The sequence below is a fragment of the Amblyomma mixtum genome, chromosome 7 (genome assembly GCF_055824585.1).
Source record: "Amblyomma mixtum isolate Tamu chromosome 7, ASM5582458v1, whole genome shotgun sequence".
Lineage (NCBI taxonomy): Eukaryota > Metazoa > Arthropoda > Arachnida > Ixodida > Ixodidae > Amblyomma > Amblyomma mixtum.
Window position 1 is genome coordinate 34,892,508 of NC_143018.1, and position 22,834 is coordinate 34,915,341.

Here is a 22,834-nt window from a genome sequence, read left to right on the forward strand (position 1 = left end):
ATAAATTTAATTAACCACAAGTGAATTAAAACTCAAGCAACAAAAAATCAATTTACATCGATTTCTCACTATGTCATTAAAAAGTCAATAAGTTCTTGACTGATATGACCCAATATAAATTTAATTGACTTCAAGTGAATTAAATCTCAAGCAACAAAAATTCCATTTACACCCCATTTCTCACGACTCATTAAAAAGTCAATATGTTATTGACTGATATGACCCAATATAAATTTAATTGACTACAAGTGAATTAAAACTTTAGCAACAAAAATTAAATTTACAACAGATTTCTCACAAATTTTAGAACCAACCGCAACAACAGCTCAAACGATTCCCATTTCAGCTGAACAGCCTTTATTCATATTATATCTGCTATGGGAGAGGTCATGATGTTGAAGTTGGTTGTAGGTTGTGACTCGGAAAAACACTGCTCATGAGGTCGCTTCGCAGTGTAAAATTTAACGTACAACTGAACACAGTATTCTTTTTTGGTACCAAGTGAGAAATGTGGTATGAAACTATCCTTAGGTTGGAATTAAATTGCACAATGTAAGGGAGAGCTCACTTGAGTTACTGATTCATAAATGTGACAGCATAATGGTGCGGAGGCAGCATTACCTGAATACCGGGCGTTTCAGCAATCACCTTCAAAAATAGGCTTTTTGGGGTAAAAATATGGTTTGTGCTATCACCAGTGTTGGCGGACAACAGAAAGCCGGTAAATTGTCTTCAGTAAGCTGGTTTACTAATTTTTAATAAATAACTTTTTAATCAGTAGAGTTAGGCGCCTGGTTGCAATCAGAGATTTGTAGCTGGTCGTAATAGCCATATCAGATTTTAGAATTTGGAAAACGCGATTACCCTTGGGGCTGCGGCTCGACAAAATTTGGCTTTTTCGACTAGTTACATGCACTGGAGGGCTTGCTTTGCCTGCATGCTTTCGAAACCGAATGTATTTTCGCACGATGCAGCCAAATTTTGTCGAGCCACAGCAGCGAGTGTAATCGCGTTTTAGAAATTCTAAAAACTGATATGGCTACTACTAACGACCGGCTACAAATCTCTAATTGCAACGAATTGCCTATCTCTGATAGTTAAAAAGTTAGAAATTAGTTTACCAGCTTACTACCTAATACAATTAACCGGCTTCCCGGTGTCCAGCGATACTGGTAATAATGTGCCGCAAAAGCCATATTTTTACCCCAAAAAGCCTATTTTTGAAAATTTTCGAGTCTTCCCTGAAAAACCTGATATTTATTACGATTGAAGATGTCAATCCAATTGGGGATTTTTACAGGTGTGGGTTATAAGGGGCCGTACACATTTGCTCACAAAGGGAGCATTCACACGTATGTACACGAGGGTAACTAAAGACTATTACAACAAAAAGGAGGCAAACGCATGAAATAAAATGGCATCATCTTGATTGGACCATAGAGTATAAGCATACAGGCTGTTGAAATGCCTCGTGAGACCAGTATTCAACACACCTATTGAGAAACCAATATACAGCATATGTACCTTGCGCCCGCTCCGCGGACTTGCTAACGCCGTTCAAATCGAGCGCGCAGGCTGGCAGGTCACGTGACATGACGAACACATCCGGGCACCACGCGACCACGTGGGTCGTTCCGGCGTGCTGCCGTTTGTGCTCGCCGCTCGCTCGTTGGGGCATGTTTTGTGTTGTATTTATTTCAAAATCGCTGCTTCAAACTCGTGTTTGGTTTGACTTGTGATCGTAGCTTTTGGCACCGCTGGCAGTACAATTTCCAGCCCTTCGTGTGCTTCGTGAAAAAGCGACCGCGCCGGGAACCCTGCTGGCTTTTCGTCATGACAGCACGTTGGACTTCACCGATGGAAGCTGCTGCGTCTTTTATCTACCGGAACCGCCTTACAAAAGAAGAAAGCGGTTACTGGAAGGCGTCGAGTCTTCGTTTTCAGGTAAGACCTGTAATAATGCGCAGGAATGCGCGCAATTTGCCACCACGCAAATTAACCACCTAGCACTAAGGCGAGAAGAAACGGAAGAGATGAGGCGCTGCCGCCATTGTGCACGGTTATTTCTGCGGTGGCAAAATGCACTCTACATTGAGTCACTATAACTAGCTGGCCTGTCTGTGTTCACAGTGTATCCGTTGCGACGCGAACGCCGTGAAAATAAGCTAAAATCATTGTTCGACGTGGTTGTGCACTGCTGCCTGCACGCATGTTTTTCGTCGCTATCCGCTCGCAGCGGTTTGACGATAGTGCACGCAACTTGACCTGTTTAGCGTTGCATTATGTGCTGCGCGTACACGCGTCGATACAATTTCATGAAGTGGCTTCGTAAGCTTTGAACACACCTATGCGAGACGATTAAACCTGCTGTCGAGCTCTAGGGGTATGCTGTGTTCGCTCTGCATTCGACGCAGCTAACCCATAGCTGCCCGCCTCGGTGGCCCATAGTGCGCGTCATTCGGTCTCTGGCGCTGCATACTGCGCTACGCGAGTACGCGTCAGGGCTCGGCATTTGATATACTCTGCTCGATACGACATCGAGTCGTGTTCGCTGCAGCGGACTGTGCGGCACCAGACCCGCCGCGGTGGCTCAGTGGTTGCGGCGCTCGGCTGCCGGACCCGATAGACGCGGGTTCGATACCGGCCGCGGCGGCCGAATTTTGATGGAGGCGAATTCTAGAGGCCTGTGTACTGTGCGATGTCAGGGCACGTTAAAGACCCCAGGTGGTCGAAATTTCCGGAGCCCTTCACTACGGCGTCCCTTATAGTTCGGGACGTTAAACCCCAATAAACCAAACCAAACCAAGCGATACGCGCTACTGGCCACTGTGGCGGGCGGTTAATCGCGTTGGAGTCAAAGGCAGACTGAATACGTCGTCCTCCAAGGCAAAACTGTCGGTGCAATCGCCTTGCAGTGGTGTATTACAAGCTCAAAAAGCCACATCCAGTAACAGGCTGTATGAACGCGTATTCGCGTAAATAGAGGAGTGATGCGGCTTCCCCAATGAGAAAACTGCCTGTTCGATCATTAGTGTAGCCGTAAAGTGCTTTTAGTGGCAGGCGACCGTGAAGAAAAAATTATTGTTAGATGTTGAAGAATAACCAGTCCAAAAATAGGCTCGAGCACTTTGCAGCCTTTTCTAACAGCCCTTTCAGATTAATTATTTCTGAAGAACCCTAAACAGTGCAGACCTTATTGTGGATTCAAGTGTGAGCAAGGTAACTTTTGTCTGTTTAAACATTGCTTTGTGTTTGTGTGAAACTGGCAGTACGAATTCTTACCCATTAACACAGTCATTGTGGGTACGTCATCTTCCATAGATTGCACAGGTGAAATTCAAATTATGATGTTATGCAGGTGAAGTGCCTGCTGTCCAATGGTGAAGAGGTCTGAAAAGAGCTGTCACTGAAAAGGAAGTCTCCGCTGTCCAACTGTGGGGCTGTCTTCCTTGTCTGTGCCCATTCAACGTGTATTGCAGAACACATGTAAGTACTGAGTTTTCTAAAGTGCGTTTTTCTAGAACTCTGTGTTGAGATCAGTGTGTTGCACCAGTGTGCTTTGAACCAGTGTTGACGGCATATGTTGGCATTTGCCTTTGAAATAGTATATGTGTGTTTCTTCTCAATAAGGCGTCATCCAATACTGCAACTTTGATTCTGGATTTGAAGTGGCGGGCTACAGAGCAGCATTTTAAGGCGATATTACAGCAGGAGGACAGCCTTGTTATCCTTCTACTGTAATACCTGTGTCACATAGCACTCCTCCTAAACAGTTGTAGCCGTAGGATAACTTTCATTCTTCTACTGTAACGCCAGTGTCACATGACACTCCTCAGAGACCCATTGTAAGAGGCTGCGCAAAAGAAACCAGGATGAAAGGGAAGACACGTATACCAAAGGACGAGCGCTGAAGTACCAACTGGTAGTTCAGCACTCGTCCAACTACCAGTTGGTAGTTCAGCGCTCGTCCTGTGGTATATGTGTCTTCCCTTTCATCCTGGTTTCTTTTGCGCTGCCTCTTACAATGATGCTTAACCGACTAGCCCACACAAAGTTATTGATCCTCAGAGACCTTTCCAGCGAAGGCATCTGATTTCACTTGAGGAGCAAAATATGAAAGGCATTAATAGTAATTTAACTGTAAACCTTAAGATTTTTGCCATTTCGGTGAGTATACTTGCTCTAATTCACATATATTTGTCTAGGAGATTGTAGCGACCTGGTTGACTCAGATTTTTGGCTTCCTACCTGATGGCATGGCTAAACAACTCGAAAAGAATAGGATATAAGACATGAATGCATGTTGCACTAACAACTGTTTACATTATCAGTTTTCCACATTATATGGGTTGCACTGTATATACTCAGAAATAGAAAGGAGCCAAGTACAAAGAAAAGCAAACCAAACAACAAAGAGGTAAAATGCGAAATGTTACCCTCTTTTTCTCATGCACTTAGCAGCAATGGTCATAGTGAAAAATAGCATAGCAATAAAGAAGCACTTGGCTTGTAACATGCGCACCTTTTTGGAAATACTAGAGTGTAGTGGTGCTTTTGCCATTCTAAGAAACTGGCTTGTCTGGCATGGCTCTGCATCTTAATGTGACTAATTGCAGCATGTTTTGTTATGAAGGCTAGTGCGTTTTAGTGCTGGTTATTGCATTACTATTTCTACTTCCTCTGTCTACTAGTGAGTCGTCAGTGTGTGTTACACTTCCTTCTTTATCACATTTAAATTTTTTGGGTATTGCACATTTCAGTGTTGTGTCAAGGGCATGTGGAAAAGCTGGAATTACAGAATTGCTCTTAGCAAGCCCAGCCTCTTGTGTGATATACAGGCAGTGCTCCTACTGTTGCATACTATTTTTATTTTTGAATATTTGCTATTACACACACTAATCTGTAATTTTCATCAGCATGAAATCATTTTCCTAAATGATTTGTGCAGTTAACGTTATAAAAAGGCAAAGTACACAATTACCGTTTTCACTTCTTTCTTACATCGGAACCTACTACTATTGCATGACACCATCATTGTGAGGGTGTAAGTTTTGTGTTTATTTTAAACAACTACATGATTTCTGACTTGCATGCTTCAACAGGCATGAAAGCATATTACCATATGACACTATGCAATCAAGAAATGCAATTCGATCTTGGCCGCGCCGGTGTAATGTCGATGGAGGCAAAATCTAGAGGCCCGTGTACTCTGCGATGTATGTGCACATTAAAGAACCTGAGGTGGCCAAAATTTCTGGAGCCCTTCACTGCGGTGTTCCTCAAAGCCTGAGTCGCTTTGACGTTAAACCCGCAATTAACGCCTCATTCCTGGCTGTGACTATAGCATAGAAATTTTATTCCTGTGTTCTGTTTCCTGCAGGTGCATTCATTTATTGCTTCGAGATTGAAAAGGCTGTGTACAAACTCTGGACGGAATCCAGAAGGATGCAGTATTTCTGAAGCGGGCCACCACAACTGTGTGGTGAAGAGAAGCAGTGGTACAGCGCAGCTTCATTGGCAGCTGCTCAGGAGAAGGATATTGGAAGGCAAGGAAAAGGCTCTACAGAAGACACTCACGCAAGTGAAAATGGATGCACTCACAGGTGATTACTGGTTTTAGCTGGATTTAGCACAGAAGTATATATTCACTCCGTCAGTGTATTCGAGAATTGCAACTCAGGATTTGTTAGTGGTTTATTAGGAAGCACAAAACAAAGGGTAATAACAAATGTATGGGATGGAAGCTAGTGACCAATTCACTGTAGGTATGTCATCATGTGAAGGTTTGTGTAGAAGAGGTTAATTGATGGGCATAGTTTGTAGCTCATGTGAGGGACAGTATAAATAGCTTAAATGGCGAGGTTCTGAGACCAATGGGGCAGTGCATGAGCAGAAAAACTAGCCAGGAGTTAACAAATTTTCATGAATGCTCAGCTGTCATGCTTTAGAAATAAGGCTGTTGGTATTTGGCAGCCATGTGCTGTGAAGCTCGGTATTTTAAAAGTGTTGCGGCCTAAGAGATCTGATTCAGTGTTGGCATTCATGGGTGCTGTCACATTAGCCATCCTCCTTTAATGCAAATAGCAGCATTTGCTAGTTGTCTTTGCAATGGGATCATTGTAGCAGTGTATATCATAATAAATATATAATTTTTCTCCCTTAATCTTCAGGCACTGTCGCTACACACAAATGGATTCAAGCTGCCATCAAGGCAATGAAAGATATTCGACTTTCTCGGAAAAGATGCACGCTATGACGCGAGGGGCCTCCAGTGCGACTCATTCGCTGCTTTTGTCTACTAATAAAGCTAAGGTTGCTCTTAGGCAAATGTGAGCATTTTTTTTTGTTCTTTCAATACATACTTGCTCTTCGTGCTTCTCAAGAACATTAATCATGTAATACTTATTTGCATGCTGCTACGTACATACTACAGTGCTCAAATTTGAGAGGCCCCTGTGAGTTCTTGCCGAATTTTACCAAACTGCATGTGGGCGCCGCCTGACGAAGCAATCCTGTTGTCGAGACCGATGCCCATATGCAATATGGCACGTTTCAGCATGCACTTGCATTGGTTTCTTAATTTTGCTCACGATAGTATGTCCAAACATTGAGCATCACTATGAAGACATGTTAGGTAACAAATTTGTTTCTGGATGGTTCACCCTTCCTTTGACATCATCATCCCGGAATGCTACACCAACCGCACCAGGAAACAGTAAACCAAAGCACACCAGAGCTGGTATCAGCCGGCTGAGTCACACCAGATGAGAACACACTATGCCATGTCACAGAACTCATTTCTGAAAATCTGGTCTCGAAACACCAGGAAGGGTAATTCGCCAATTTTCTTTCGTGCGAGTGTATCGCAGTGTTGTGATTTTGAGATCACCACACGCACATAGCGGATGCACTATGTAGCTCGGAAAACTGTGGCAAGGTAATAAACAACCAGTAAACTTTCGACTGGATGTATTTAGATCTTTTAATAAACAGTCAGTTAAATGTGAACTGCAGGTCAATTAAATAAAAATTCCAAGTAATAAACTGGCAATTAAATGTGAACTGCAGGTTTATAAACAGTCAGTTAAATATGTATTGCCAGTCAATAAAATCTCTATTTAGATCTATTGAGTTAAATTAATAAACTGCCAATTGGAATACGGTGGCCAATCTTAAATTGAAACTCAACACAAAAAAGTCTATAAACTGTCAATTAAACCACAATAGAGTTCATAATAAACTGGCAATTAAATGTTAACTTAATATGAATTCAGTGTTAATTGACATGCAATTAAATGTGAACTGCAGGTATATAAACAGTCAGTTAAATATCTATTGCCAGTCAATAAAATCTCAATTTGGATCTATCGAGTTAAGTTAATAAACAGTCAATTGGAATACGGTGGCCAATTTTAAATTGAAACACGACAAAAAAAGTCTATAAGCTCTCAATTAAACCACAATACAATTTATTGCCGAGAGTCAATAAGTATTTAATTAAAACTGGGTAGAAATTTTTGTAAGGGAAAACGGGAACAAAGAAGGGAAATGAAGGAGTTGTAGTAGGCGTCCAAGGTAGAAAAGGGACGGATGGAGGACATGCGAAGGTAGAAAAAGGAAGAGCGGGATCGGCGACAGTAGACTAATCGAGGGATCGCTACCAGAAAAAAGGAATGAGAAACAAAAGAGGGGTAGAACAGGGAAAAAAAGGATCAACCGGACCTTTTCTTTCCCCGTTCCTGCCTCCCGAGGAGGTGTCACGGGTGCAACGTCGCCCGCAGGCGCGATCAATTCTTCACGCGAAGCTCCCGTTGTAACCCCGTACCGGTTCCTTCCATTCCTGGTGATTCCTGCTAAGCTCCACTTCGTAAATTCCGTGCACCACCGCGGGAAAAACAAACACAAGCCTTGCGAAGGAACTCGCCTCCGGGTATTGCGTCTATATGTGCACAGTGTAACCGACTGCACCCGCCGCGGTGGCTGAGTAGTTAGGGCGTTCTGCTGCTGAGCACAGGGACGCGGGGTCGAATCCTGGCCGCTAAGGCCGCAGCTTCGATGGAGGCGAAACGCAAAAAAAAAGACACCCGCACGCTGTGTGCTATATGAATGTTGTTATGAATGTGTGTTATCTATTATGAAGGCTGTGATGAATTGTTTTTTTACATACGCCGACATAGAACGCCGCCTTACACAACACCACACGGCCTTGCAGCCGCCGCCTATACCTTCCCCTCTTCCCACTGTGGCCCACCTGGCTTGCCTCTCGGTTTCTGAACCTGCAACACGCTCTCGTCACCTTGACCCTATGGGACCACTAAATGCGTGAAATAAACGCGCATCACTTCAACCTCTTGCTCCAACATCATATACCATTCGGCCTCCCCCGCGGTGATAATACGCTGTTGTGCCGCCTGTGGCTGGGAGTGGCGTTCACAAACGCCTATTCCCATCTCATCGCAATGGCTGACTCTCCAGCGTGTGACAGTGCGGTTGTGACGAAACGATCGGACACCTCCTCTGTGACTGCCCTCGTTTTGATCGAGAGCGCGGTTTCCTAAATGCTTCTCTGCTCCGCTTGGACTCGCGTCATTTAACAGAGTCCAACGTTCTGGGGCCTTGGACACAACCTTCCACACAACGGAAAGCGGTGAAAGCGCTCCTGAATTTCTTAAGGGACTCGGGGTTGCATTCCCGCCTATAATCTTTAAGTTTTCAGTGCGCGCCCTCTGTCCCTGTGACATAGTGGTCGCTGGTCACTTAGAAGACTCATTTCCTTGCTGCTCTTTTTCCTTTTTTCCCCTTTGTTCCCCTCCCCAAGTGTAGGGTAGCCAATTGGGCATCGCCTGGTTAACCTCCGTGCCTTTCCGTCCTTTTCTCTCTCTCTCTCTGAAATAAATGCCATTTATTAAATGTGCCATACTATAGTCGGATACAACACTAATAAAAATGGTCCATAGACCATCTATAGACTTCTTATAGGCTCTATTGCCTTCCTATAGATATTTCCTTTTGTCAATTCAGTCATAGAATATCATAAGCAAAAGTCTACCGAATGTGTATGGCCACAAACCTATAGACCGTCCATAGACTGTCCATAACATTTTTATTATCTATAAACAAGTCTATACAGTTTGTCTAGAGAAAGTTTATAGACCCTAAAGACCAAAGTCTCTGGTCAGTATATAGACTGACTAAACATTGTTTCTAGGGGGAACTCAGGAACGAAGGGTCTTTTCCACGTCAAAGGATCCCCTTCCAGCTAATGGCGTCGGCCGATTGTCATGAGCCTGCTCCCGTGGCAATGCATGACAATTGTCATGCATGGTTCCCTTCCTGCATTAATGCAGGAAGGGAACCATCCCCTTTCATCTACCACTCAAAGCACTGTGACGCTAGCTGCCGGCTCAAGAGAATAGGCCGACGCCATTGGCTGTAAGGGGGTCCTTCGACGGAGAAGAGCCGCTTCGTTCTTGAGTTGTATCCGACTACACTACTACTAAACTGTTAATATCGGAAAGGATGTAGCTATTGTCTAATCAACGTTTCCACTGTGCCTGACCGAAGGGTATACTTGCCTCGGCGATAAACTTTGGGCACGGCAACACGGAATGAAATGCGGCGAAGAAATCAGCCCGCAATCTTTTCGCCCGACTCCATCGCTTACCTATGCGAGCCCGCTGCACGCCTCCCCTTCTCTCGCAAGACAATCAATCACGAGTGCGGCTTCCACCGCGAGACTGTTCGCGCTCGCGCCGTGGAACAGCCGCGCCCGTTCAGTCACTTACGGGACGGAACCACGAATTTATCGAGTCCGGCGATGCTGCGTTAATGAACGTCGCTCTCAGCCTTGCCTCGCATCGAAGCATTCACTCAAGCGAGCGAAGGAAGAGGAGGAGGAGGTCAGTGCTGTTTGTCGGCGTGCTCTCGGGAGGACCACTCGAGGAGGAAAACCTCGACACGAAAAATCGACGATGCGCCATTATCGACTAGCACGGCACCATGCGGAAATAACGTGGAGTTGCGCAAGTTCTCATGTACAGGCGCGGACAAAAGTAAACGGAGCACGCAATTGTCTTCGAATATTTTTCACGCGTAATCTAATTGAAATTTCCAGTAGTGGTACGCGCATGATGGTAGAGGAGGTTGATGGGCTTCCTTGTATACACAAACAACGCTTCTTCATTACCAATTGAGAAAGCGCGATTGCACTTGAAACGGAATAGCGTGCTCCGTTTACTTATGGCCGCGCCTGTACTTTAGCAAGACTGAACGCCGGTGGATACTATTTGTAATGGTTTAAAGGGGTTCTGAACGAGCCTCTCGAAAAGTTGCGGTATCCCTGGGACGTCAAAAAAAGCCGCTTCACGAATATCCCCCAGCAAGAACTTTTTTTTTTTAATGTGCTTTGTAGAAGCTGAGTTATGTGTCGCCAAATTTTGACTTTCAGCGTCTTCGCGCCTTTTCCCTCTCCGTCACTTTTTGCATGCAAAAAGGTGGGCGCTCCTCGAGCGGGAATTCCCCGGGGGGCGGAGCTTCCTGACCCAATGGAGCGACGCTGCTGACTGGCCGCGGACATGATAGCTGCGTGACGCATGAAAAAATTAACTAATAACCACCCGTGAATAGAATTACGCATGCGACGGAGGAGGGTCCGAGCAAGCAAAATGTCGTCGCAAAGAACTCGCAAACTTTCGCGAGCGATCGTATAGGTTTCCGCTGCGTGTATAAGTGTATTATGTTGCTCACGTATTCACAAAGAAGGAATGCGCTGATTGAGCGAGTTTATGTACTCTCCTCAGAAAGTGTTTCCGAGCCCCTTTAAAATAAAAAATCAAAACTTTTTATACGTCGTGTGTCTCGCGTTGTCATTTCATTGTCAGATAACTGAGAAAAGTTCGCTTGGTGGTTTCGTATCATCAAATACACAACATAGATATACATCGATTAGATACTCCTAAAAGCGCCGCTAAAAGGAATAACATCAAAAACACCACATAGATATAAATCAATTAAATATTTCCAAAAGCGCCACTAAAAGGAATATCATGCACCATATACTTGCTTCATTAAAACTTCCTGTTGGGCGAGTTGGTAGTTCATATTGAAGTAGAAGGGTTTATAATGCAAACAAAGACACGGACAAGAGAGACGAAACACACATACTTGCGCAACCATGTACTTGCGCAGCCACGGTTATTCCGAAGTAGCCGCATATATATAAGCCTAAGTTCCCAAGAAGATAGCTGAAACAGATCAAATTGTACCGAATTATAGTAATTCAACAGCGTTGGTAGTGCGTATTCGCTTTCCACATTATCAATGGCTAAATAAACAGTCAAGACGCTTCAACCTCACTTACAATTTATCGAAGCGACTGCAACGCTTGTCAGTGCCGGTAAGGTCGGCCACGATCGAACAACAAGCGGGCTTTGCACCGAAAAGTCCCCGATTCTAAACTCCAATGAATTAATGAATAGCGAGGAGTGTTAACAGCGAGGAGTAAAGGCGCCTAAAAGGACACGCACGCGTGGTAGCGAGGTGAGAGGAGGAGGAGGAGGAGGAGGAACGGTGGTGGAGGGGGAGGAACCCTCCCAACGTTCGCACACGTTGCGTACGCCCCGTACCGACATATCGGGCGCTGCACCACACGGGATCAGCTCCGGATGCTGCTACGCGCAGACGCGCACGCACTGAGCACAGCCACATGCGTACACTTCGGCTCGCGCGCTGCGACGTTTGCGAAACCTCCGTAATCGCGGCGCATGCATGCAAGCAGCTGCATGCACCGGCGGACGACAGCGAATGGCTCAATGCGAAGGTCGCAAAGCTGTCACTAATGGCGCGCTGATATGGCGTCCGCGAAACGAAACAAAACAAACAAAAAAATCAGTCGGAACAAATGTCTTTGACAGCGAGTGCCAACGGAATGCGTGGCAGGGCCTTTCTTTCTTTTTTTACTTCTTTTTCACGAACTGGGGAACGGGGTCTCGTCTCTCTCTCTGGCGAGAGATAACACAGTGCGAACAAAAGCGTACTGCCACAGCGATACACAGCGAAGACCAGCGTTTTGGAGAATCCTCCGGGGTGGAGTAGAAATGTAATAAGGGAGTAATTTAATTACTCAATAGCACCCACCCAAGCGCCGTCATACGGCTAAAAAGGAAATCTTTACAGCTTTCACAAGAACTTCGTAGTTGAAGAAAAAAATTTGTCCTGTTCCGGGGTTCGAACCCGGGACCACCGCCTCAACGGGGCAGTCGCTCTACCAACTGAAACCGGGACGGCTAGCATATATGGTAGGGCCTATAGCTTATATGGTATAGGGCAAGACGAATCTCCCTATGCACATATGCTATAGGCCCTATAGGTTCTTAGGCTCCGCCAATAATAAAGTTTTTCACCACCACCATTACGATGCCTCTTTCTCTCGCCTTTCACTCCTTCCTTCTTTCGTTACATCACACGGCTATGTACAGGCGCTTTTTGTTTTTTGTTTTTTTGCCTCGGCGTCCCCATTCGCCTGTTTTCATAGTAGTGCCCTGAATGGCCGGTACAGTTTTTTGTTTTTGCGAACTTCGTAACCTGTAAATAATTATAGCATCAACGGCACCGGAAACGCCTTTTAAGGCGAACGCCTTTAATGGCTCGTACGATCGTCCATTAACAACGCATGTCACACGCGTTTAACTCTGGAACTAAAAAGGATAGAAGAAAAGCAATGGTTGCTTCAGATAGAGGAAAAAACGAACCTAGAGGCCAAGTTTTATGACGGTATATTAATTAGTTAATTAATTATAGGCAGAAATGTCTAAATTGCGTCGAAATAGCGCGGACGTCGATATAATCACGGGAACGGTGTGACGTGACATCCACCGGAAGTCGTCACAGCATAGTGAAAATTGTCACAGAATGGTCGGAAAAACGTCGGACTTGTGTCAAATTAGATGGAAAAAATGTGTAATTAAGCGTAATTAACACTTAAGATCCCCGAAATATGTATAATTTGGGCATCCATATAGCCACGCGAACGGTGTGACGTCACATCAACCGGAATTCGTCACGCCATAGTGCCCTCGGCTTTCTCCTCTCAACACTTTAGTTGCCAAAGTGTCCTCGCAATTTTTTGCATTCGGGGTTCCCCTCACGCTCAGAGGAGGGAGAGCGTGCCTGAAAGGCTGAAAACATACGCGCTCTGTCAGAAACCGGTCTCACACGTGCGCAAATGACGTACGTCGAGAGAGAAGGCGACCTCTACGGAAAAGATAAAAGTGAATCCACACCACATTCCCACATGACACCTGCCCGGGTACTCGGTTAGAGCAAAACAAACCGAGTCAGAAGTGAAAATCTTCGGCGTTTGTACTCTCAAGTGTATTGAACCCCATTAATTTTATTTAGCGCCTTGCACTACGCCACATCATAGAGTCTTGGCACAGAGGAGACGCATTAACGTAGACGTATACACCCTCTCGTGTCAACTGCGAGGTGCGCCTATGCAGGCAGCCGTGTCGGCGTAACAACATAGTCGCCACATGAGCAGGGGTAGTTAATTAAAAGACTAGCGCATAAAACTAGGACAAAGACAGAGAAGGAGATCGGAAAACTAGGTCTTTGTCCTAGTTTTATGCGCTAGTCTTTTAATTAACTATGTCAAACCAACTAGCCCAGCTTTCCGCCTTGAGAGCAGGGGTAATCTGATCCTCCGGAAAATCCACAAGGGCCCAGCCCTTGGACATGGGGGAGGGGACGAAGTTTATGTTAGCTCCTCTAGTCCATGTTTTCTGGGAACCAAGGCTGTTTATGGAACATCCGCTTTCTCCGTCAACGCATACTGAGGGAGCGGGAAGGGGTGCACTGACTACTTCCTCCGTGTAGCGGCTTTCCCCAAGGTATGCTTAACGTACGCTCCTTGGGGAAATCAGGGAACCTGCTTTAGCTTGAAAACCTGCCCCCCATCTTGCCCTTTTAATTGCGGCCCTCGCAACAATATGACGCCTGCTGGGATACAGGGATGTCACGAAGGATCCTGCTGCCGCCCGCCGAAGCTGAGAATGAATAGGGTCTATACCGGATGCTTGCTGCGTCCACGCAGCAGGAATCTGGTAATCCGGTGTGTTTATCAGAACGTGACTTTGACTACAGGCGCCATGTTTGTCAGAGCGTGAGCTTGACCATGGGGGCCATGTATGGCAGAACATTAGTGACCATGGACGCCATGTTTGTCAGCACGTGAGTTTGACCATGCAGGCAATGTACATACGTCACAACGTGAGTGACTATGGGTGCCATGTTTGTCAGAACGTGAGTATTACCATGGGGGCCATGTATGTTTGTCAGAAGGAGAGAACGACCGTGGGGGCCATGTATGTCAGAACATGACTATGGGCGCCATGTTTGTCAGAACGTGAGTATGACCATGGGCGCCATGTTTGCCAGAATGGGAGTTTGACCATGGGCGCCATATTTATCAGAAAGTGAGTTTGACCATTGGCGCCATGTTTGTTAGAATGCGAGTTTGACCATGAGGGCCATGTATGTCAGAATGTGAGTTTGACTTTCGCGTCCACAAGTGTGACCCCGATCCGGCGAGTAATAATGGTCGAGCTACCGGCTTTATTCGCGGCTCATGCGTCCGACTTTTGTCCCCGTCTGTACACAACACCTTGGTTCTTCGCGTCGTCCCGTGTGTGTTTGCACTGCAGAAACGCCACAGTATGCGCACTTGCAAAGCACACTGCCACCCCAGCTTTATTCCCCTGAAACGCAAAGCCGCACTGAAACGTACTTATGACTTGTACGTCTCGAGTCGGTGTGCTCGTTGTGTTTGTTTTTCTCGCGGCAACTGCGCACGTGCCATAAAGTATAACAAATACGTTAGCTTTAAGCGGACGAGCCGAACAACATAAAAAAAACCGCGGGAACTTTATTCCGGCATGCGGACACACTCTCTTCCGAGCTGCTTTGCTTGCACGCAACAAGCGTTCCCAACACGCGATGAACCGTACAAAGGGTGTCGTGCATCAAAAACTAACGCAAAAAAAAGTAAAGAAGAGAGACTGCCACTACACGTTCCGGCTCCGCGGAAGGTGAAGGTCGAAATGGGAAAAAAATTACTAAAAATACAAAAGGACAGAAATAAGTTAATGAACGACCCAGCCAGCGTACAAGGAAAAACGGCAATATATATGGCAAGAAGAACACTACAAAAGAAGGCTTTGCATGAGGGTGTATAACGTACGCATACGTCGCGCCAACATACAAGCGCATATACGTTGGACAGTTTTAAGCGCTTATAAGGCCGCACCTGGAACATATATCTCCGCACGCAACAGCTATTGTTTTTCGCTTAGACATAGAGAGAACAGCTGTGCTCTATTTCGTTCGTACGCGTGTGCAGCTGCATAGAGAGAGATGGGTTTAAAAGAGAACACAGTAGGTCAGAACGGCGGGGGGGGGGGGGGGGGGGGGGTATGATCGTGGCAAGGGAACAGCCCTGGTAAACCGCTGACAGCAGCCACAGCAAATCACGCGCGCGCCCGCCTGTACAACAGCTAGCAAACGGAACACACGTTCATGAGTCGCGGGTGTATTTAACTCTAGTAAACCGCTGCTGTAGTCTCGGGACAGCAAGAAGTAGATCATACTCAGACAACTTTCGTTGTTGTTTTAATGGCGTAGTAGTAGAAGATACGAGAGCGAGCCGTCATCTTCCAGTAGAACTGCGTGAATGCCTCGCAGTCGTGTGTCCACTGGAACTGTCCGAGGGGAGCCAAATCATTCTGAACGTAGCAAACTTCCTCGAAACAAATCATTCCGAACGTCGCCAACTTCCTAGAAACCAATGTTACTAGTATCACAGCACGTTGGCCACACCGGTAGTGAAGCTCCCCATACAACCTAGTTTAAAAATCTGATGTCCAGAATGGGTCGAAATTGGGGGGTCAGCAGATTGTCGCGCCATCTGCTGCGATCAAACGAACTGCTCAGTGCTTCACAAAACAAGACGGTACAGAGAAATAAGCTGTGCAGCGCCACTGATAGGTGGCTAGCGAGCCTACAGGGAGCGCCACCGTCTATTTACGCAAAGTGGCCACGGTATAAAGCCAGGTTTCAAAGCGGAGTATCGGAAATAGTATGGCCAAAAACTAAGCTCTAGCTGTGGAACCACCAACCGGTTCTAATAATGTCGCCCGCAACATAACTTCACGGGAGAGCTCAGTTTGACCCTCGGAGAAATGGCAGTATCTGAATGGAGGAAATACCGGAAACCAACAATACATCAAAGCAGGCGCAAAAACCGGCGCATGCACTCACCAAAGAACTGGCTCTATGACCCGCCGGCAGCCATGACGCAATCGCCAAACAGCTCAAAATGAGTTCACTGTTGAACAAACGCGCGAGGATTCACACAAGCTAACCGGTCTGAACGCCGTCTTCACCCCTTCAATTCGACCGGGCAAGACTTGAAGCACCAAAGAGCTGAAAGGACACTCTATACCCATCACGGCATCCCGACAGATGATAGTCATCTTCGGCATGACGTCATCAACCACGCCAACGAGCGATCAGCAGCGGCGATGTGACGTCTCTGAGTCCCTCGTAAGCCAGGTAGTCGACAATACGACCGACACATTAGAAACAGCGCACCAAGGAGGACAGATCCGCTTAGCGAAAGAAATGAACTCAGTCGTCTGCTTCCCTTTACTCTACGCTAATGCGCTGAGCACCCTTACATCACAACGGCAGCGTTTCCTTTTTCACGCATCGACCCATTATACACCAGCTCTATTTCCCAATCGTGTAAAAAAAAAAGCGAGTGAGCAGGCGACAGCGAAATGTCCAAGCACTCAGCCATAATTAAACGCGTTCTTTAGCGCTAATGCGTCTACATACATACCCCTTTCCCAAACCGGCTTCATCCCCCCCCCCACCCCCTTCCAAAGTATCTGACACCGCGGCGATGCAAGTACCGCTGGTTCTTGTGCCAGCGTTACTCTATACCGCTGCCGTATACCGCTACCACCACGTTCCAAGTGCGCATGCGCAAATGACCTTCTGCGCATGCGCACTTGGAACGTGATGGTAGCGGTAGACGGTAACGCCAGGCTAGAACACTTTTATACCTTCGTTCACGTCTCTCTCTCCCCTTCTATCTGCTTTCGTGCCCGATTTCAACGTCCCCTTTGACAGAGCGCACGCCGGCTCCCATTTATCTTATCTATCCGGGCCAGGAATGGATGGAGAACAGCCCTGCGCGTTGCCACCGCTCGCAAGGTATATACAATGCGCACGGAAGCCCGTTTATCACCGCCCTATGAATAAAGGCCACCCGCACAAGCAGGCAAAGGAAAACGACCCGGAATATAAAACACACGAAAAAGAAAAAAAACAGTGATTTAAAGCAGCAGGTGCTTCTGCCCGTTGTGGGCGCGCGCGCGGACGAATGGCACATAAGCGAAGTTTTACGGCCTGTATAAACGCGAGAGAGATACCGTATACGCGTATACGTGTCGTAATCTCTCCGCGCATCGCACAATACGAGGGAGGACCGCCCAAGTTCTCGTGCCTTCCTTCTCGCGTTATCAGAACGGTCGGGGAAAACGCTTTTCGGCTGCCGTTGCTGTTGCCAGCGCCCCTGGCGCGCGCCACAAACAGCGTGCTGGGGGGTACCGGCGGCCGCGGCAACGGCAGCAACAGCAAAGGAGTGTGTGTGTGTGTGTGTGTGCGTGTGCGTGTGCGTGTGCGTGTGCGCGTGCGTGCGTGCGTGTGTGTGTGTGTGTGTGTGTGTGTGTGTGTGTGTGTGTGTGTGTGTGTGTGTGTGTGTGTGTGTGTGTGTGTGTGTGTGTGTGTGTGTGTGTGTGTGTGTGTGTGTGTGTGTGTGTGTACACACACAAAGTCGAGACAGAATGCAGCCGGAACCGAGGACGTGCCGTATCTCACGTAAACATCTGTATCGTGCCCGCAACAGTACGCGGTGCTCGGCAGTCTGCGCCAGCGTATTACACACACACACGCGACTACCGGGTTTACGCACTGTAAAAGAGTTGCACGAGACGCTCACTGCCTACAGCAGCAGAGAGTCTATAGAGAAAAATACCAACGACATAAAGGCCTGGAAAGAAGGAACGGGCGCTGCGTGAGCATCCCAGAGGCACGGTTAGGGGGAAAATAATTGAAGGGAAAGAGTAGTGGCGTAAGGGGGCAAAAAAATTTAAGGGAGTGAGATGAAAAGGCCGTTATGAGGAAACTTATAGTTTGAGAACTTGTGTAAGCCATAGTATAGGTACTGATAGCATCCGCCATGCGCCGACATACATGCAAGTACGGAAAGGACTCCAAACTCTTTCACCTTTCATAGCAGAAGCGAGTTCTTAGGAAACGGGTTCCTTCCAGAAGTGTACAGAGAGGATTCTGTACTTTTCCTTCCTTATATGGACAGTAATATGTACTTTTCTTTCCTTAATGGCAGTAATGAGTACTTCGAGAAGAACAGTTAACTGTCCGAAGAATGTGGAATACGGGAAGATGACGTTTGCCAGGTCGTTACGACTTCGTGTCATGGAAGGGGAAGGCACCTTCCGGGATCAAAACACGAGGACCAATGGGATTGCGCAATCAGGCCCAGGTTGTGGGGCCGGACCCGGCCCGGTGGCCTTGTCGCTGGTAGACTAACCTTGTTATGCCTGCCTGTGTTGGCCAGTATGTGTATATGCCGTGTACGTATACACACCGGTCTCTACAACAAATGCTTGCACTACTTCGGACGAATACGAACAGGACCTTGCACTCTTCTTTCCTTAATGGCAACAATGAGTACTTCGAGCAGAACACTGTCCTATCAGAAGAATATAGACAGGACTATGTACTCTTCAGCACAGCCGAAAGTTCGGCAAGTTGGATAACGTTCATGATGTAAAAATAGTGCACAAGGAACACAAGGGACGGAAAGGAAACGACGCAAACAAGCGCTCTTCTTTCTCTTCTCTTCTTTCCTTACTCCTTAGCTCTTCCTTAGCTCTTCTTTCCTTACTTGAATCAGTGAGTACTTCGAGCAGAACACTGTCCTATCAGAAGAATATAGACAGGACTATGTACTCTTCTTTACTTACTGGCATCAGTGAGTACTTTGAGCAGAACACTTCCTATCAGGAGAATATGGGCAGCACTTCGTACTTCTCCTTCCTCCAAGAACGAAATAAGTTTTTTAGGACTTTAAGAAAGAATAATGAAGATCCCAGATATTTCATCCTGCCCCGGGAGCCAAGATGTCAAAATGATGCTTCACTACGCTTGGATATCTCCACCAAACTCCCCCTCCCGTGCGTCCACTACGGGACATCCAAGAAAGCTCCGACGGACATCCCGCCCGACATGTTCCTCGTGCCTCACGCCCATTGTACCACACAGTTTTCAGTCATTAGGAGCACACCGATGTTTTCGACTAACGACTTACTACGATAAGTCCGCTTACCTTATAGGGAGTTCAACACGCACCTACGATTGTAATAAGTTCTGTTTCGCTTTCAGAGTGCGCGTAATTAATTTCTGTCTGAAGAGGACTGCGTTTGACGACGCTCCGTCTGATAAGAGCGGCATTCGAAGAGGCTGGACTAGAACAACGCTCCTGGCAGAGAAGTGTGTTTGACGACTTCCTATGAGCTTTGTGCCAACACAGAAACGTGCATAATGAACTTCTAAGCCCTGTGCTAACAGAGAACCGTGCCTAACGGGCTTTCAAGCACTGCGCATACAGAGCACTACAGCTTACACCGAAAAGCGGCGAATAGCACAGGTAGTGCCTCGCGCGCGGCCTGGCTGTATGTAGTTAGCGCGAACCGGAATTGGCACGGAACCAGAATCGTGCCGTGAATATTTTATTGAGTAGCGAGAAAGGTGCCGGCTTTCCTTCTCAATTCTCCTATTGTAAAGAGGGCAAAACGCTTGTCTAGAACACGTTCTGGCCGTGTTTCGGGCTCAACACGCGACATCTAGTCATAACATTTGGTTAAACTCATAGGATTTCATCGTCATCTTTTGCCTTCCTGCTCGCAGCGGCTTTGAGGGCTGCGGAGCACACATTTAGGTCGTTCTAGACATGCGTTTTGCCCTCTGTACTTCCCATAGTGAAGAAATGCGGATACATTGGCACAGTGTTTTGAGTTAGTTATGATATGGGTTTACTGGCGCATTAAGGCTACCGCCAACCAAATATAATTTAATCGCAGCTCTAGCCACATGCGTGAGACGCGTTTAGTCAGCATTACGCTGGCGTACAGAATGCATAATCGCCAAATAATACACACTAAACAAATAAATAAATAATGTTTTCTACCGTAGTTAAAACAGGGGAACCGATTTTGTAACTCCGAGAATGCTTCGCGGCCAGTCCCCTACACTGTAAACAGGAATACGCCTATACGGGGGTAAAATGGGAGTAAGATGTACTCTAGCACGCTTCCTTACGTGAAGAGGAGTGCGCTAGAGGATAGCTTACTCCCTTCGCTTTCCGTTTATAGTTATAGTTTATAGGGGCTAGTTAGTTACTGGTGTCAGATATAGTGCAAAAATACATGGACAGTATAGAGTGTGTCCTGTCGGATTTCTACCGTCCGTGTCTTTTTGCGCAAGTTATTAGGTCAGTCCGCTAGGCGGCGCGACGAGCGCATACGCAGTGCCGAATGCATCGTGAAAAAAAAAAAAAAAGGAGAAAGCCTGTATTTAATCATCGCATTGAGAGGACCGTTCCTAACTGAAACACTCACATGATTTCGTCTTCAAAGTAATATATCAGCCTGAAATACTCTGCGGAATGTTTCAGTACTCCCCTTTGCAAATATTGTTTTTATATAATATTACCACCGATTCTTGCTTTTCCCTTCATATCAGCTTGGAACCTCGACTAGGGTTCGCAGAGTGTAATAAACAAAAAAAAAATAATAGATCTGGAGGTAGGCCAGAGCTGTCACTGCAATACGAGTAGGCTATAGTAGAGCTTCATGGGACTGAGGGAAAAGGTTGTCAGATAGGGAGGGGAGGCTAGTGCTTCATTCAAGGGCGGCGCGGACGGGTGAACAGCTGTACGTGACGGTCTGAGACCCGGAGTAGGCAAAAAAGAACAACAATACGCCACTAACCGCGGCGCATACGCTCTGCAAAAACGAGAAGCGGCATAAGCGGGGATACCGCCGACCTAACGGCGCCGCTGCAATTAACGAACGAAGTACCGTCTCAAACCGTCCGAAATATCTGGACAGCTCGTCTGGAAAGCAGTTGTCGCCCGGTGCACCAGTAAAAAATTGCGTGACTCATCGCTTGACTACAGCGCCGCACTGAGCCCTTTTTTTTTTTTTTTACCTTCAGCTTCGGTCTCCTCATACGCTTTTATGTGTACTTTTGTTTCTCCTGCTACGGGGAATAAATTGCGAGGACACTTTGGCAACTAAAGTGTTGAGAGTCGAAAGCCGAGGACACTATGCCGTGACGACTTCCGGTTGATGTGACGTCACACCGTTCCCGTGGCTATACCGACGTCCGCGCTATTTCGACGCAATTTCGACTTTTTTGCCTATAATTAATTAACTAGCTAATCTACAGTCATCCAACGTGGCTTCTATAGGTTCATTTTTTCCTCCTCTATCTGATGCAACCATTGGTTTTATTCTTTCCTTTTTAGTTCCCGAGATAAACGCGTGTGAAACGCTTTGTTAACGGACGTCGACTTAAAGGCCTTCGCCTTAATGGCGATTTTTAGAGCGCAGTTCTTAGGCACCCGTTCCTGGCTTCATCGTCGTAGTCGTCCGGCGTTGTCGGCATAGGCGTAGCCTGCGTAGCGGGTTGTCCAAGTATAGCAGGGCAAAACGCCACCTGGAAGGTGGCTGCCACGGGAAGATCCCGTAGGGTGGATAGCAGCATAACATGCCCCCGAGAACGGAGCGTTGCCGTGCCGACCTGCTGACTAACAGAAGAGGTCAAAAACTTCATTCCCGAGTCGACATCGCAAATTAGTAAACAATGAAACAATCTGAAACCGCGGTCGTTATCGTTTCTGGGTGCTTCGGGGAACGGGGAGAGAGAGAGAGTTCGTAACAGCCAACGTCGCCTTTCCCAAGCAAAAAGCGGCACAGTGCCCTGCACGAAATACGGGGGTATACAAAAACAAAAAAAATCTAACAAAAGTGGAACCCAGTCGGAGACGGCTACGAGTCACGCGGAGATGTGGGACTAGGGGAGACATCTGCTCTGGCAGGATGGCTGTGGCTGGCTGACTGGTTGCGGCTGTGAGACTGGAGATCAATGGGAAATGCATTTATCCTCTTGTCATGAATATTGATTGATTGATTGATTGACTGATTGATTGATTGATTGATTGATTGATTGATTGATTGAAGAGAACATGGCCTCGCTGACGACGACAACGATGGTGGTGATGACGACAATAAAACAAAACTGATTTCCCACGCTCTGCGATAAATGTCACAAAGGCCACAACGCGTTGTAACCGCATTTAAAAAAAAAAACGGATAGCTTTCGGCAAGACAAATGTGGATACAACGGTACGTGGACACCCAGCAGTGGCATCCTGCAGCTGGTTATCTGTCTTCCCATTAACGTTACTCGGGGAGGCCTGGTTACGAGTAGACGGCGACGGGAAAGGAGGTTGGACTCAGAAGGGAAGAAAGAGGAAGGGGTGAGAGAGAGAGAGAAAAATGGTGAACGGCTGCGCGGCTCTCTACGAACGTCGTATAGCCGTAGAGGAGAACAGCCTCGCGGAATGGGGTCACCGCAGAGCCGCTTTATCGGTCGCCTTCATCGCCCCCGACCAACAGACACGGCG

General features: G+C 46.9%; 1 protein-coding gene and 1 long non-coding RNA gene across 7 annotated transcripts in view; one reads left to right on the forward strand and one right to left on the reverse strand.

The window, feature by feature from the left end:
* The window catches only part of LOC149335624 (uncharacterized), a 366,902-nt gene that overhangs the window by 318,460 nt on the left and 25,608 nt on the right, over nt 1-22,834 (reverse strand). The window lies entirely within an intron of this gene.
* LOC149335626 (uncharacterized) lies at nt 1,606-6,328 on the forward strand. The gene is made up of 4 exons (XR_016284072.1): nt 1,606-1,944; nt 3,359-3,486; nt 5,381-5,603; nt 6,171-6,328. It is a non-coding gene; the product is annotated as an uncharacterized LOC149335626 (long non-coding RNA).